We start from the raw sequence: 13852 nt of genomic DNA, 5'->3' as shown, positions 1-13852 counted from the left end.
TGTAAGAGCATCCACAATGGGTGGGTAGCCTGGGGTCCACTGCCACATACTCATTATAACAACATATCTCTTTTACCCACATTCCTTTTAACATTCAAACTCATTATTTATGGGTCCCACAGTCCACTCAATCATCTTAAATTTTTTTCATATTAAATAAATATGTTTTAAATATATTTTACATTATTTAAATCATTATTCTAATTTTTAAAACGATCTTATTTTTAATAAAATAATTTTATTAATTTTAAAATATAATATTAATTTTTTTAAAAATATATTTATTAAATAAAGTAGGTGTTCGAAAGAAATAATTATGAAATTGAAATGAAACAATAACTTAGAAATAAACCACACTTTGATGAAATTAAAACTAACATATGAAATAATAATTCACGGGTTGTTGTATTGCCCCCAGATATGCTCAACTAAGTCTGCACGAAGTTGGTGATGGATTTGAGTGTCACGTAGCTCAGAATTTGTCCGAAGATAATCCTGAAATCCTCGGTTTGAGCCATGGATAGGTTGTGTGGGTTCGTCACCTTCATCGTTGTACCAATTTGTCACGTGACCTCTCTCATCCTTAACGATCATGTTATGCAAAATAATGCATGCTAACATGATTTGTTTTAACTTTTCCTATACCAATAACGAGCTGGACCTCTGACAATCGCCCATCGAGATTGAAGCACCCCAAATGCCCGTTCGACATCTTTTATTGCGGACTCCTGTCTTTCCTTAAACAACTTCCTCTTGGGATCCTCCGGGCAAGGAAAAGCCTTAACGAAAGTAGCCCACTTAGGATATATTCCATCTGTTAGATAAAAACCTTTCGTATATGCAGTGCCGTTCACCGTGAAATTAATCTCTGGCGCATTTCCTTGCAAGACATTTTTGAATATGAGAGATTCATATAACACGTTAATATCGTTACGTGAATCGGTGACCCCAAAGAATGCATGCCATATCCACAAGTCATGAGACGCGACCGCTTCAAGCACGATTGTTGATGACCCATGTCCCCTTGTAATGCATTCACTATGCTGAGGAATAACTCTCTTCGCATGCGAAATCGTCCTCGAAATATTTCATCGTGATACACTAGGTTTGTAGAGAAATAATCATTGACGAGCCTCTCATTCCCGGCCTCACGATTTCTTTGGATGAACCTTCTTCTTCTGCGTGTTTCCCTCCTCTGATATGATTCCATAAGTTTTTGGTGGTGTTGAAATACCAATGACATCATTTCTTCAACCGGATCATAAGCTTGCGCATCGATTTCGACATGGATTTCGTCTTCGCTTTTCGAGCTAGAATATGAGCTAGAGCTGCCTGGAGAATGAGACATTTTTGGAGGAATGAAAATATGTGTGCACATTTGTGGGTATTTATAGAAAATAATTGAAACTAGCCGTTAACTAGCCGTTACATAGCCGTTACAAATTTTTTTTTAATTTAATTCGAATTTAATTAAAAATTTAAAATAAAAAATAAAAATAAAATATATACAAAAACCCATCTTACCGTTGAAGGGAAAGTCAAAATTTAAAAATTTAAAAGCAAAATTAAAATAATTCAAAACATGTGGGGCCCGCGTGTCAGCGACGGTTTGTGGAAAAATGTGGCAAATTAGCGACGGTATTTAAAAAACCGTTGCTAATAGCCGTTTACAACTCCTCTTTCGAAAAATTCGGCGAAGACCTTCATTAAGTCCTCCTTAACCGTATCCCAATTCTTTTGAAAAAATGCCATTGTGAACCCGTCTGGCCCCAGAGCTTTGGATCCATCACTCTCAAACACTGTTTTTTTGACCTCGTCCTCGGAGAAAGAAATCTCCAGCTCCTCTGCTGCAGTCGTATCCAAAGGGCACCATTCCAACCCATCAATTCCTCCCTTTTCCCCCTCTGATTTCCTATACAGATTCGTAAAATATTTGACAATGTTTTCTTCAATTTGTTCCTCTTCCGTAACCAATGACCCATCCTCCAACTACACCTTATCTATAATCGATCTGCTCCTTCTGTTGGTCAACAATGAGTGGAAGAACTTTGAGTTTTGATCTCTTTCCCTCAACCATCTCACTTTCGCTTTCTGACTCTCCAATTGAAACCTTTTAAACGTCAAATTTCCAGCTCACATTTTGCATCTCTTCTTTCGGAGTTTAAAATTTCAGTCCATCCTTCCTCAGCTTCTAACTCATCCAATTGATTTATCCTATAAGTCAACTCCGCATATCTGACACCCACATTGCCAAAATCTTCTCTGTTCCAACTTGAGATATCGACTTTCAGTTTTTTTAGTTTTTTCATAAATTTATGCCCCTCCCAATCTTGATTCACCACATCATTCCACCATGTGTGGACCAAATCTTTAAAATTCTGATGTGACAACCAAACGTTCTCGAATCTGAACGGAGCAGGTCCCCATTTCGACTTAGTGGTATCAAACATCACTGGATAGTGATCCGAAGTAATCCTGGGTAACACCGTTTGTATGAAGTGAGGGAAAATGTCCCTCCATCCATTCGAGATGAGATATCTGTCTAATCGGCAACAAATCGGATCAGCCCTGAAATTTGACCACGTGTACTTTGCATTCAAAAGAGGAGGATCATAAAGTCCCAAATCTCCTATCAAACTGTCAAAACATAACATGCTCGTAGTGTTTGAAATGATGTTCATCTTTTCTCCCGTGTTTCTGACCACATTAAAATCTCCTCCCAAACACAACTTTTCCCCGCATATAGAACTCAATCCTGCTAATTCAGCCCAGAATCTCTCTCTCTCTCGGCTTGACAGGTCCATAAATCGCTGAGAACCACCACATGGTGTTGTCATTAAGTCTAATTTCAATTGACACCGAGAATTCCCCTGTCAAATTATTACTGGCCACGACCACTCTCGGATCCCACATCACTAGTATACCTCCCGAACGCTCATCCGATGGTAGACAGACCCAATCCACAAATCTAGACTTCCACATACTAGTCACAAACCACTTATCAACATGTTCTTTTTTTGTTTCCAGAAGCACCGCTATGTCTGGATTTTCCTTATGTATTACCGTTCGTACTAGCTCTCTTCTCTTCGTCGCCCCTCCTCCCCTGATATTCCAAGAGAAAATTTTCATAACAAAACTTCTTGACCCTTCGAGGACGAACCTCTCTCGTAGTTAATTCCACACTTCAACCTATTCAACTCTCTCTTCAAAGGACCCGTCGATATCTTCCCATCCACGTCACATTTTCCATCTGCACAATCTGCCCGGATTTCCTTTGTAACCCACCCATTCCTCTCCACTTCTAGCCCTGCGGAATTTTCTTTCCCGTAACTCGACAATTCAACTACCCTCTCACCCTCTCCTCCTAATAGACCACTAGACAACCCCAATATAGAGAATGACGATGGAAAAATTGAATGAAGCTTGAAAGAATGGTTTAGGATTGAAGAATGAAAACTGGTTAGTACCTGTCCCACAGCAGATTTCGCATTCTCGTGTTGATTTGACTCGGCATGTGACACAATCCTCTTTGGTGATGAGAACATCTCCTTCATAATTACTATCTCTTCTACACATTTGGTTGGTTCCTCTGACCGCTGCGTACCATGACTATCAGTATCTGAGCAATCAAAATCAAAATCATTTTCGAGCAAATCATCTTCTGAGTCGTCAAACTCCATTATTACTCTGTGTTCTAAATCATGAAGCCCGCCATTCTGAATGTCTTCACTGGTGCCGAGAGCTGCAGCTTTCTTCTCATCATCATCGTGACACGCTTCTGTTCGAACGCTGCATCTTTTTTGTTTTCTGCAATAGACATTCCCATATGTAGCCACTATATGATTACTGGTTCCTTTACCCCCGTTTATCTGTTTTTGCTCATCTCTTCTGTTAGTAATTGATTGAATTGGCGATTGTTGGAATTTTGATGCTTCTTTCGGAACAACTTTCCTCAAAATATTATATACTTTGCCCCTTGTTTTAGTGTCACTGTCTCCTTATGGCCCACTGGACGGTTGAGTTGTTCCTTCAAATATGTTGTCACCTGCGGCTTTTCCATTCTCTACCCGCTGTCCCCATAATCATCCCGTGACCTCCTTGCGTCGGTGCTCATTGAAGGTTCGCATATCACTCCCGATTCTTTGTTTCCTTTGATAGGGAATGTTATGGTCTCCGCAACTCCTCTCTGCTCCTTTTCAATGTTTCTGTTTCCCCATCCCGCCAACGTCCTCTTGCCATTCACCACAAGTTGTGCATAAGTTTGCCGTTGGTACTGCTCATATGCCAATGGATCAAAAGATTCTACCTTAATGCTTATCTCTATAATCCCCCCTTCCAATGGAATACGCATCGTACTCCGAATAAACCCTCCTTCAAAGCCTTTAACCTTAATCTTAGCCGCTTTCAGGTTGCGGAAGAATATAGTATCATCACTGATGGCCAACAATCCCCCGCAATGTTCCCCGATGATCTTGAAAGTATCATGTGACCATAAATTCCAAGGTATCCCTAAAATTTGTAACCAGCTGTTGCAACATTTTTGTACCCTTTCTTGCGTATTAATATCCGGTCTCCACTCCTCAAAGTTCAAGATGACCCCTTTATCAAAGAATCCTCTTTTCAACTTAATATAATAAGCTAAGTCTTCCGAGTTTGATGGCCACCATACTGCCTTGTTTTCTTGAAAGAGAAATACCTCAACCGGTTTATTGGTAGATTTCCCAAGGACGTCTTGAATAAGCTCCCAAGAGATGTTCACCCTACCTTTAGTAATCACAACTGCTTCATGCCACTTCATCTTCATTCTTTGATTTCCATTATCCTTCGTAACTGTCAGCTCTTTTTGTCTAGAATTCCTGTCCATTGCTCTGTCATCTTGTTTAACAGAATTGTTTCTCGGCGGGTATAAACCACGGTGTAGCCCAACTTGATGAATCTTCCTCTGATATCTACCTGACAATAGTGTCCTCAATGTAAACGATATAATCTTCTATCCCCCTGATTGATATCCGCTGGGCACTATTTTAGTTTGCTTTCTCCCCTTTGAATTGAATTTTGACACCTCGATGAATCTTCCGCGTTTATTGTCAAATTTCTGCAAGGTGAAGACCGCATTCCGTCCCCTGTATCTATGGAACTCCGAATCTGGAAAAGGGTTATTGACAAATTCATAGAATCTTTGGCTTATCCAACGCGCTTCATCACGATCAAAATCCATCATGTAACTCGATTTCCTGGTTCTTTCTTCCCACTAGATGGAACCACCCTCATTTCCCATCCGCAACTTGAAAATTTTGTGTTCAATGCGTATAACTTCATCGCAAGCCGTTGGCCCAGATACTGGTTCTTTTCTCCATGTCGTCATGTCGCTTACTGCTAACGTTAATGTCGTAAATAGCTGCTAGATTTTGGAACGCCCCACTCTCGAGAAAAGCTGCCGTGTGATAGCGCGAATGAGCCTACGAAACGATGCTGTAATGATGTAGTGATATCCGGCAACCGATGGTCGGCGCGGGTCTTGGTGAGGAGAGTATTGTCGACTGAAGAGGAGAATCACGAAACACAAAGAAGGAACTTGGTTCGTCGCCGATTGGAAAGGTAAAAATTCTCTCTCTAGGGCATTTTTCTCGCTTGGCATCAACCTTGTGGATTTCATTTCAATCCACAGCAATAATACTATGCCATGTATTATTTCATTGGTACTTTATGGTTGTTACTTGCTGTTGTGTATAGTTAGTGATGAGAAGCGGCCGCACACCTGAGGAAGCTCTGATGCTTCTTGTCCCCAAGGCATACAAAAATCATCCTACATTGATGATCAAATATCCTGAGGTATTTTATTTTTTGGACATTTGTGAGTATGTTCGGCTTTCGTGGTATTGACTATCACATCTTTTCTTATTTTTTTCCCTTCAAAGTATTGCCATGGTGATCTGATTAGATAGTTTTTCTTGTTTCACACCCCTATTACTATTCAATTTGATCAATTAATGTTGGTAACACTTAACAATAACTTGTGATTCTTTTGGCTTCAGATTTTTTATTTTTATGATTACTACAAGGGTAAAATGGAAGCATGGGATGGACCTGCTTTGCTTTTATTCAGGTGAGATTCCTAAATGTCAGTTTCACGATGATAACGATTTATCTGTTAACAAATTTAAAGTTACCAGAGGATTGTTGTCCTTCAGTGACATCCTTTTTATATGAAATGAAAGTTTTCTGAAAGATTCCACTAGTTGTTTAAGGAGATCTAGAATCCTGCAGACTGATCATAGTGCTCAATTTATGTCCATGCATGTACACCAATGGCTGTGAAAATAAAAAAAATCAAAATTATCCATTATTTTGCATATAGGCTCAAAGGGCATCGATTTTATATATTACGCAAAGAAAAACATGCCCAAATACTTCAAAGATCGCCTGAATCATGTCTGTGTTGGCAAAACTCTACCTCGGTGTTAAGTGAAAATCACAAGAGTTTGAAATTTATTCCTCAAATCCATATCACATAGTCCACAATTATTCTCTAAGTGTGAGGAGTATCGATGGTCATGGCATTAAGTGCGTGAATTTTGGTGAGAACTCAATATAAGACATAGCTAACATGACTCTTCTTCTCAAATAGAATGTCCGTTCAGCACAATACTTCTCAAATTTTCATCATAGACCGAAAATAGTGTGACTTTGACTCAACATAACTGAAATAAAATAGGAACGACTAATATATAATCTAACATACATATAAATATATGATTTCTAATTGTGAATTTTCTAATATACCTTTGTTAATTTAAGTTAGCAAATTAAATCAATAGTTTTTTTAATTGATTCTTTTGTGATTCATTGTCCATCTTAAATGACTTTGGATATTAATGCATATTGAATTCATCAATTTACCAATGATTATTCTTTGTTGCTACTAAAATTTGTTGCTAAAATGAGTGAATTTGTTTTTATTTAAAATGGTTGGAAATATTATATGCAAAGATAAATTTAAATGATAATGTGTCTTTGGTATACACATTAATGATCCACAAATTTTATTTCACAATAACTATAATATTTTTTTTATTTAATGATTGCTTTAATTTTTGAAATATAACTAATAAAATTTGTGAGCTCTTCAAATAATTTTATTTTATTTTTTATTTTTTTCAAACCGTGAATCATAAATTTTAAAGTATAATTGAAAAATTCGAAATCTCATCATTTTTCTTTATCAATTTTTAATTGTTTTTGTAATATTTGACATTATTCACTACTTTAAAAGTGTTTTTATATATCTTCGGGTAATTTTAACTATTATGGACTTATAAATGCTACAAAATTAATTAAAAATGTAGTGACATTAACTTAATTTTTTTTTAATAGTTGACATTATTCAAAATATTTTTTTACTATATATTATTTTTTAATGATTACATATATTTTGTGTGTATATATATATATTTATTCTAAATTAGTTTTTGAATTATGTGAATATATGCATATTTTTTTCATATTTTTATGATGTTATGACTTAAATCTAAAAAAACCATATAGTAACTTTTGAAATATTATTATTTGTACCTAAAGATTTTGATATGTCCCATTAATTTTTTTTAGAGGAAGAAAATACAGTTATATATTGAACTTTTCCGCTGATGTATTATTTTGAATTTTTTTACCTCCCTAATAAAATATCTATCTACATCTCTTACCTCGAGAGAATTTTTCTCCTAATATATTATATGATTTGGAATTTTCATATATTTTTTCCTAATTTTTTTATCAATTAATTATATCAATAATTTTAAAATTAATATATACATCATATCTATCTTAATCACTATAATTTTTCCCAATTTTTTCTATTCATTATACTTCATTCTTCTTATTAACAATTAATTCATACACTTAATTATGTTCCTAATGCAAAATAGATATAATATAATATGTGAAGAAACCGAGTGAAACTTAAAAACACAAGAAAAATAAAATGGAGGTAGACTCAAAGCGTGAACGACTCAAATAAAAAAATTAAGATCATAGGGAAAAAAGCACGCAAGCATAAAAGAGATTAATCAAAATCAATTCCAACGACTAAAAAAAGCATGAAAATTAGATACAATGATATGATTGCTGAATTTAATCGAAGGAAAAAGCAGGAAAAATAAAATAAAAGGATGAAAAAAATATTGAAAGATTCGAAAATCATATAAGAAAAGGATTGAAAAAACTAAACCATGGTTGTTAAAATGATAGATAAGCTGTGAAATAATATTTGTTATTGAATAATTTGTGAAAAAATTATGTGTATACATTCATTTGCAAATTTAGGATCGATATTCATAATGTACTTAAGTTCGTTACCCACGTGCAACGCACGTGCCATGCTACTAGTGAAGCTCAAACATAACCAACTCAAGAGAACAACCAACCCCCCAAACTTACATTCGTGCATTGTCCCTAATGTACAGTGAATCGATAAAAGAGCAAGGGAATATATGTACCTATGGGACGACCGTCAGTGATCATCGCCCTTATCATCGTCCTCGGGGTCGGCCTGTGGGTCTGGATATTGAGGCCGCGGGGGCGCTAACTGACTAGCGTGGGCGCGCCAGTTTCTCGAAATTTCAGCATTAAAATAATCGGTGATTGGCGCGGGTGCATTATCCTGCATCATGAAAATTGACCAATTTAATTACATTGGAAGACATGCCATTGAAGTTTTTTTTTAAAAAAATAAAATTAAAAACAGGCATTAAAATTGAAATTAAAGCAAAAATAATAAAATTTTGGGTTGTCTCCCAAAAAACGTTTGGTTTACATTTGTCAGCTTGACTTTTCGTGCTTTCTTAAGTTGGCTAGATCAATGGAATGCTCGCTACGTTCCTCACTTCATTCCCAAAATCGTGTTTCACCCTCTGACCATTTACTTAAAAAATTATCCCACCATTACACACTGCAACTCAATGGCACCATAAGGGCGAACTTTTTCAACCGTGAAGGGACCAGACCATCTTGATTTTAACTTACCAGAAAATAATATGGACGCAAATTAAATAAAAGTACTTGTTGTCCAGGCTCGAATTCCCATCTCAGTATTTTCTTGTCATGCCATTTTTTGTTTGTTCTTTGTAAATCTTGACATTTTCATAGGCATTGTTACGAAATTCGTCAGTCTCATTCAACTAAAACAACCGTTCTTCTTCATACGCTTTCCGTTCAAAATTTAACTTTTTTTTTCATAGTCCAATATGCTCGATGTTCCATTTCCACTAGCAAATGACATGCTTTCCCGAAAACCAACCTACACGGAGACATACCAATCAGAGTTTCGAACGCCGTCCTATAAGCCCACAATGCATCATCCAATATGATTGCTCAATCCTTCCGGTTAGTCTTGACAGTCTTTTCTAGAATTTGCTTGATATCCCAGTTGGATATTTCAGCTTGCCCATTCGTTTGCAGATGGTATGCACATGCCACTTTATGCCTAACACCGTACTTCGTCAGCAATGAATTAAAAATTTTATTGCAAAAATGTGTAACTTCATTTCCGAGAATTGCCCGTGGAGTTCCAAATCTCGTGAAAAAATTTTAGGTACAAATTTAACTACTACACGAGCATCGTTAGTTGGGGTGGCGATTTTCGAGACATAATCAACAACAAATAAAATATAAGTCTGACCAAAAGATGGTGGAAACGGACCCATAAAATCAATACCTAAAATATCAAACATTTGTACTTCTAAAAAATTTGTAAGGGGCAATTCATGACGACCAGATATGTTTCCCATCCTCTGACATCTATCACATGATTTCACTAAGGTATAATTGTCCTTGAACAAAGTTGGCCAACAATAAAAACCAGACTGAAGTACCTTAGCGGTTGTGCTCGAGGCTCCAAAGTGTCCACCATATCGCAGAATGGCATTGCTCCCGAATTTCTTTCGCTTTAGCGTTAGATGCACATCCCCTAATCACTTGATCAGAACACTTCTTATACACGAACAGATCATCCCATATATAGAACTTGGCATCGTGAAAGAATTCTTTCTTTTGGTTGTGATTAAGATCTGGAGGTAAAACACCACAAAAAAGAAAATTAACAATTTTAGCAAACCAAGAGATTTTAGAATTTACCTCAAAGAGATGCTCATCCGGAAATTGTTCCTTAATGAGCTCATATTTAGCTTTTCGTTCTAACTCCAAACGGGACAAATGATTCGCCACAAGATTTTCACCCTCGAGATGTTGGGGTATTGAAGGAGTGGAGTGGTGCCCCATTGATGGAGATTTGAGTCGAGATTTAGAAAAACAGTTTTCGGAAGAGGAGATCAAGAAAGCAATTTTTCAGTGTCATGGATGTAAGAGTCCGGGGGCCGACGGCTTTACTTTGGCATTTTTTTCAAGAGCGTTGGGATATAGTCAAAGGAGATCTAATGAAGGTTTTCGATGAGTTCTTTCAGAGCGGAATCATAAATGGTGTAACCAATGAAACGTATATTTGTTTGATCCGAAAGAAAAATGAATCGATCAAAGTGAAGGATTTCAGACCCATTAGCCTTACAACAAGTTTGTATAAGATAATAGCAAAACTTTTAACAGCAAGGATTAAGAATGTGATAGCGGAGACAATATCCGAATTTCAGAATGCTTTCGTTGAGGGAAGACAAATACTAGATTGTGGTCTTATAGTGAATGAACTACTCGAAGAGAGAAGGAGAAAGAAGAAGAAATGATGGGTATTGAAGATGGATTTCGAAAAGGCTTATGACAATGTGAATTGGGATTTTTTGGATTTTGTTTTGATGAAAAAAGGGTTTGGAAGGAGATGGAGAAGATGGATCAAAAGATGTGTGTCGAATGTATCATTTTTCGTTATGATTAACGGGAGGCCAAGGGGTAAATTTAAGGCGTATAAAGGGCTTAGACTAGGTGATCCGCTGTTTTTTTTTAATTCAATTTGGTAGTGGATGTGTTGGGGAGATTGATTGATAAAGCCAAGGACGGGAATTTAATAAGGGGGATCGAGGTTGGTAGAGACAGGATAGAGATATCTCACATTCAGTTTGTGGACGATACACTGTTCTTTATGAGGAATGAGGATCATATTAGGTTTTTGGTGCAAGTTGTGAGATCTTTTTGCGAGATGTTTGGATTAAAAATCAATTGGGAGAATAATGCTTTGTTGGGTATGAACTGTGAATGAGAAAAAGTTGAATTGTTAGCGCAACAAATTGGATGTGGTAAGGAGAAGTGGCCTATTAATATTTGGGAGTGCTTTTAGGTGAAAATCCGTTACAAGCATCGTTCTGGGACCCATTTTGTCTAAGATGTCGAAAAAAATTGGCAAGTTGGAAAAAGCTTTTTTGTCAAGAGGAGGAAGATTAACCTCGATAACATCGGTTTTAAATGCACTCCCGATATATTACATGTCTTTTTTTAGGGTGCCTAAAGGTATAGCGGAAGTGATGGAGAAGATTTCAAGGAAATTTTTATGGGATGGAGAAGTACATAGTCACTTGGTTGCGTGGGAACATGTGTGCAAACCTAAGGAAAAAGGTGGATTGGGTGTTGGGAATATTATCTTGAGAAACAAGGTTATGTTGGGGAAGTGGTGGTGGAGATTTTATGCAGAAAATGGGACGTTGTTGAAAAAGATCATTGTAAGTAAATATGGATTACAAGAGAATGGGTGGGATGCAGGTTTAGCAAGAAACGTGACATTCAGGTTCCCATGGAAGTTTATTTCCCAACTATACCCGATTTTTCAGCAGCTAGTTTGGATTAAGGTGATAGGAGGTAACAAGGCTAGATTTTGGGAAGACAGGTTGTGGGGGGATTCTTCTTTAAAGAATTTTTTCGGCATTATTTCAGTTATCCGCGGTTCACAATTTGTCTATATCACACTTTGTTCAATTTGACAGGGCTGTAGAGCAAAGGATCAAGAACGTTGAGAGGACTAGGTTGGTTGAAGGGGTAGATGATTATCGTGTGTGGAGTGGGGATTCTTCTGGTATTTTCTCAGTCAAATCTTTCTTTGATTCTTTCTTCACCCAAATTCGTTTCCCCGTTTTTCCTCTTTTCCATGTTATTTGGAAGGTTCCGGTTCCAACAAAGATTCAGGTATTCTCGTGGACAGCGACTCAGGGTAAGCTGCCGACCTCGGAGATGATGCAAAAAAGATGGCCCTCAATTGCTATGTGCCCAAATTGGTGTGTGTTGTGTAGAAATGAATCGGAAACTCGGGATCATATGCTCATCCATTGTGCATTCACGAGCGGATTGTGGGTTAGAGCTTTGCAAGAGCTGGAACCGGTTTGGGTGGTGTCTAAGTCAACAAAGGATTTATTCGCTATGGATTTAGGACAACTAACTGGTATGAGGGGAAGAATGTTTTGGCAAGTGGTGGTTCAAGGCAGATGCTGGACAATATGGCTGGAATGAAATAGAAAAATTTTTGAAGATAAAGAAGACACTAGAAAACGGTGCAGGGATAAAATCAAGATCAAAGTTGCTATGTGTATCATTGATATTATGTCATTCTTGTTGAAAGTGGACCACTAGTCCACTGATGTACTTAATTCTTATCATATTATTAATAAGATATCGTTTCTTATTAAAAAAAAAAAAGAACCAAACACCAAAATATCCATAAAAATATCCATGGTCTGTTTCACCATATCCGAAAAAATTTCCATCATGCATCGCGGAAAAGTAGCCGGTGCGTTACAAAGACCAAATGACATTGCTCTAATGCACAAGTACTGTAGGGACATGTAAAGTTGTCTTCTCTTGATCCTACGGGCAGCCAACCTGTCAAGCATTTGATTAATAAAAGGAAAAGGAAAATGATCTTTTCTAGTCACCTTATTCAGCCTCCTATAATCAATACAAACTCTTCAACCAGTGACGGTACAAGTCGAGATCCACTCGTTTTTCTCCTTTTTAACCAGCCATACCTCTTTTTTTTAGGCACAACTTGCACTGGTGAGACCCAAGAACTATCAGAAATTGACCACTCCAAAGCAGATTTAAATTCTCTCAAAACTCGTAATAATTTTTCTTTTTCATCAGGAGTAAGATAGGAAGAAATAATTACCGGATAAGTTGAATTTTCACCAAAAAAAATGCATAGCATGAATGACTCGGCAGTTCTTTCACTTCCGGAGTAGAAAGTGGTACCTCTTTTGCGAGCTCCTCAAGTAATTTCTCTTGCTTTTCGTAGCATTCCTTTTCTTTTGGCAAACTTTCAAGTGCAAGAAATTGCTCTCTAAGTTCCCAATCATCATCATAAACATGAGACTCCGAATTAGTCAGACATCTAGCCAAAGCATCTTCCAAATTTATTCCTACACCAAGATTATTCAAATAAGAATCAAATAAATCGGTATGATTACAAGTACGTAACTCTTCTTTGTAATTCATGATATTAAATTCAAAAAAAATATGCAATAAAATAAAATTATTGACAATACATTTATAAAAATAAAATACAATACAATACACACGATAAAACATTATCATACAAGTATATGGAAAAATAAAATATTTTATATATCTATTCCACCAGCAAATTGATCATTGTCCGAGAAATCAATCAGAAAATCTCCAGCATCAAAATGAGTTGAATCACTCAAAGGTTCACTGTGTTCAGTGAAGTTGGTCTCCTTTTCTTTCCCCTTTATTGATTCTTTATAAAGTTTACAAATGTGCTCAGAGGCTCGACAAATACGGGACCAATGTTCTGGAATACAACATCTAAAACAAGAACTTCAAATCTTTTTGAGTGATTATCATTAACACTCATATTCTGATGATGCCTTTTCAGTGGATGGTTTGGGACGCTCTTTTAAGATGA

This window comes from Primulina huaijiensis, chromosome 15 (assembly GCF_012295235.1).
Source record: "Primulina huaijiensis isolate GDHJ02 chromosome 15, ASM1229523v2, whole genome shotgun sequence".
NCBI classification, from domain to species: Eukaryota; Viridiplantae; Streptophyta; class Magnoliopsida; order Lamiales; family Gesneriaceae; genus Primulina; species Primulina huaijiensis.
This window is presented reverse-complemented; position numbering follows the sequence as displayed.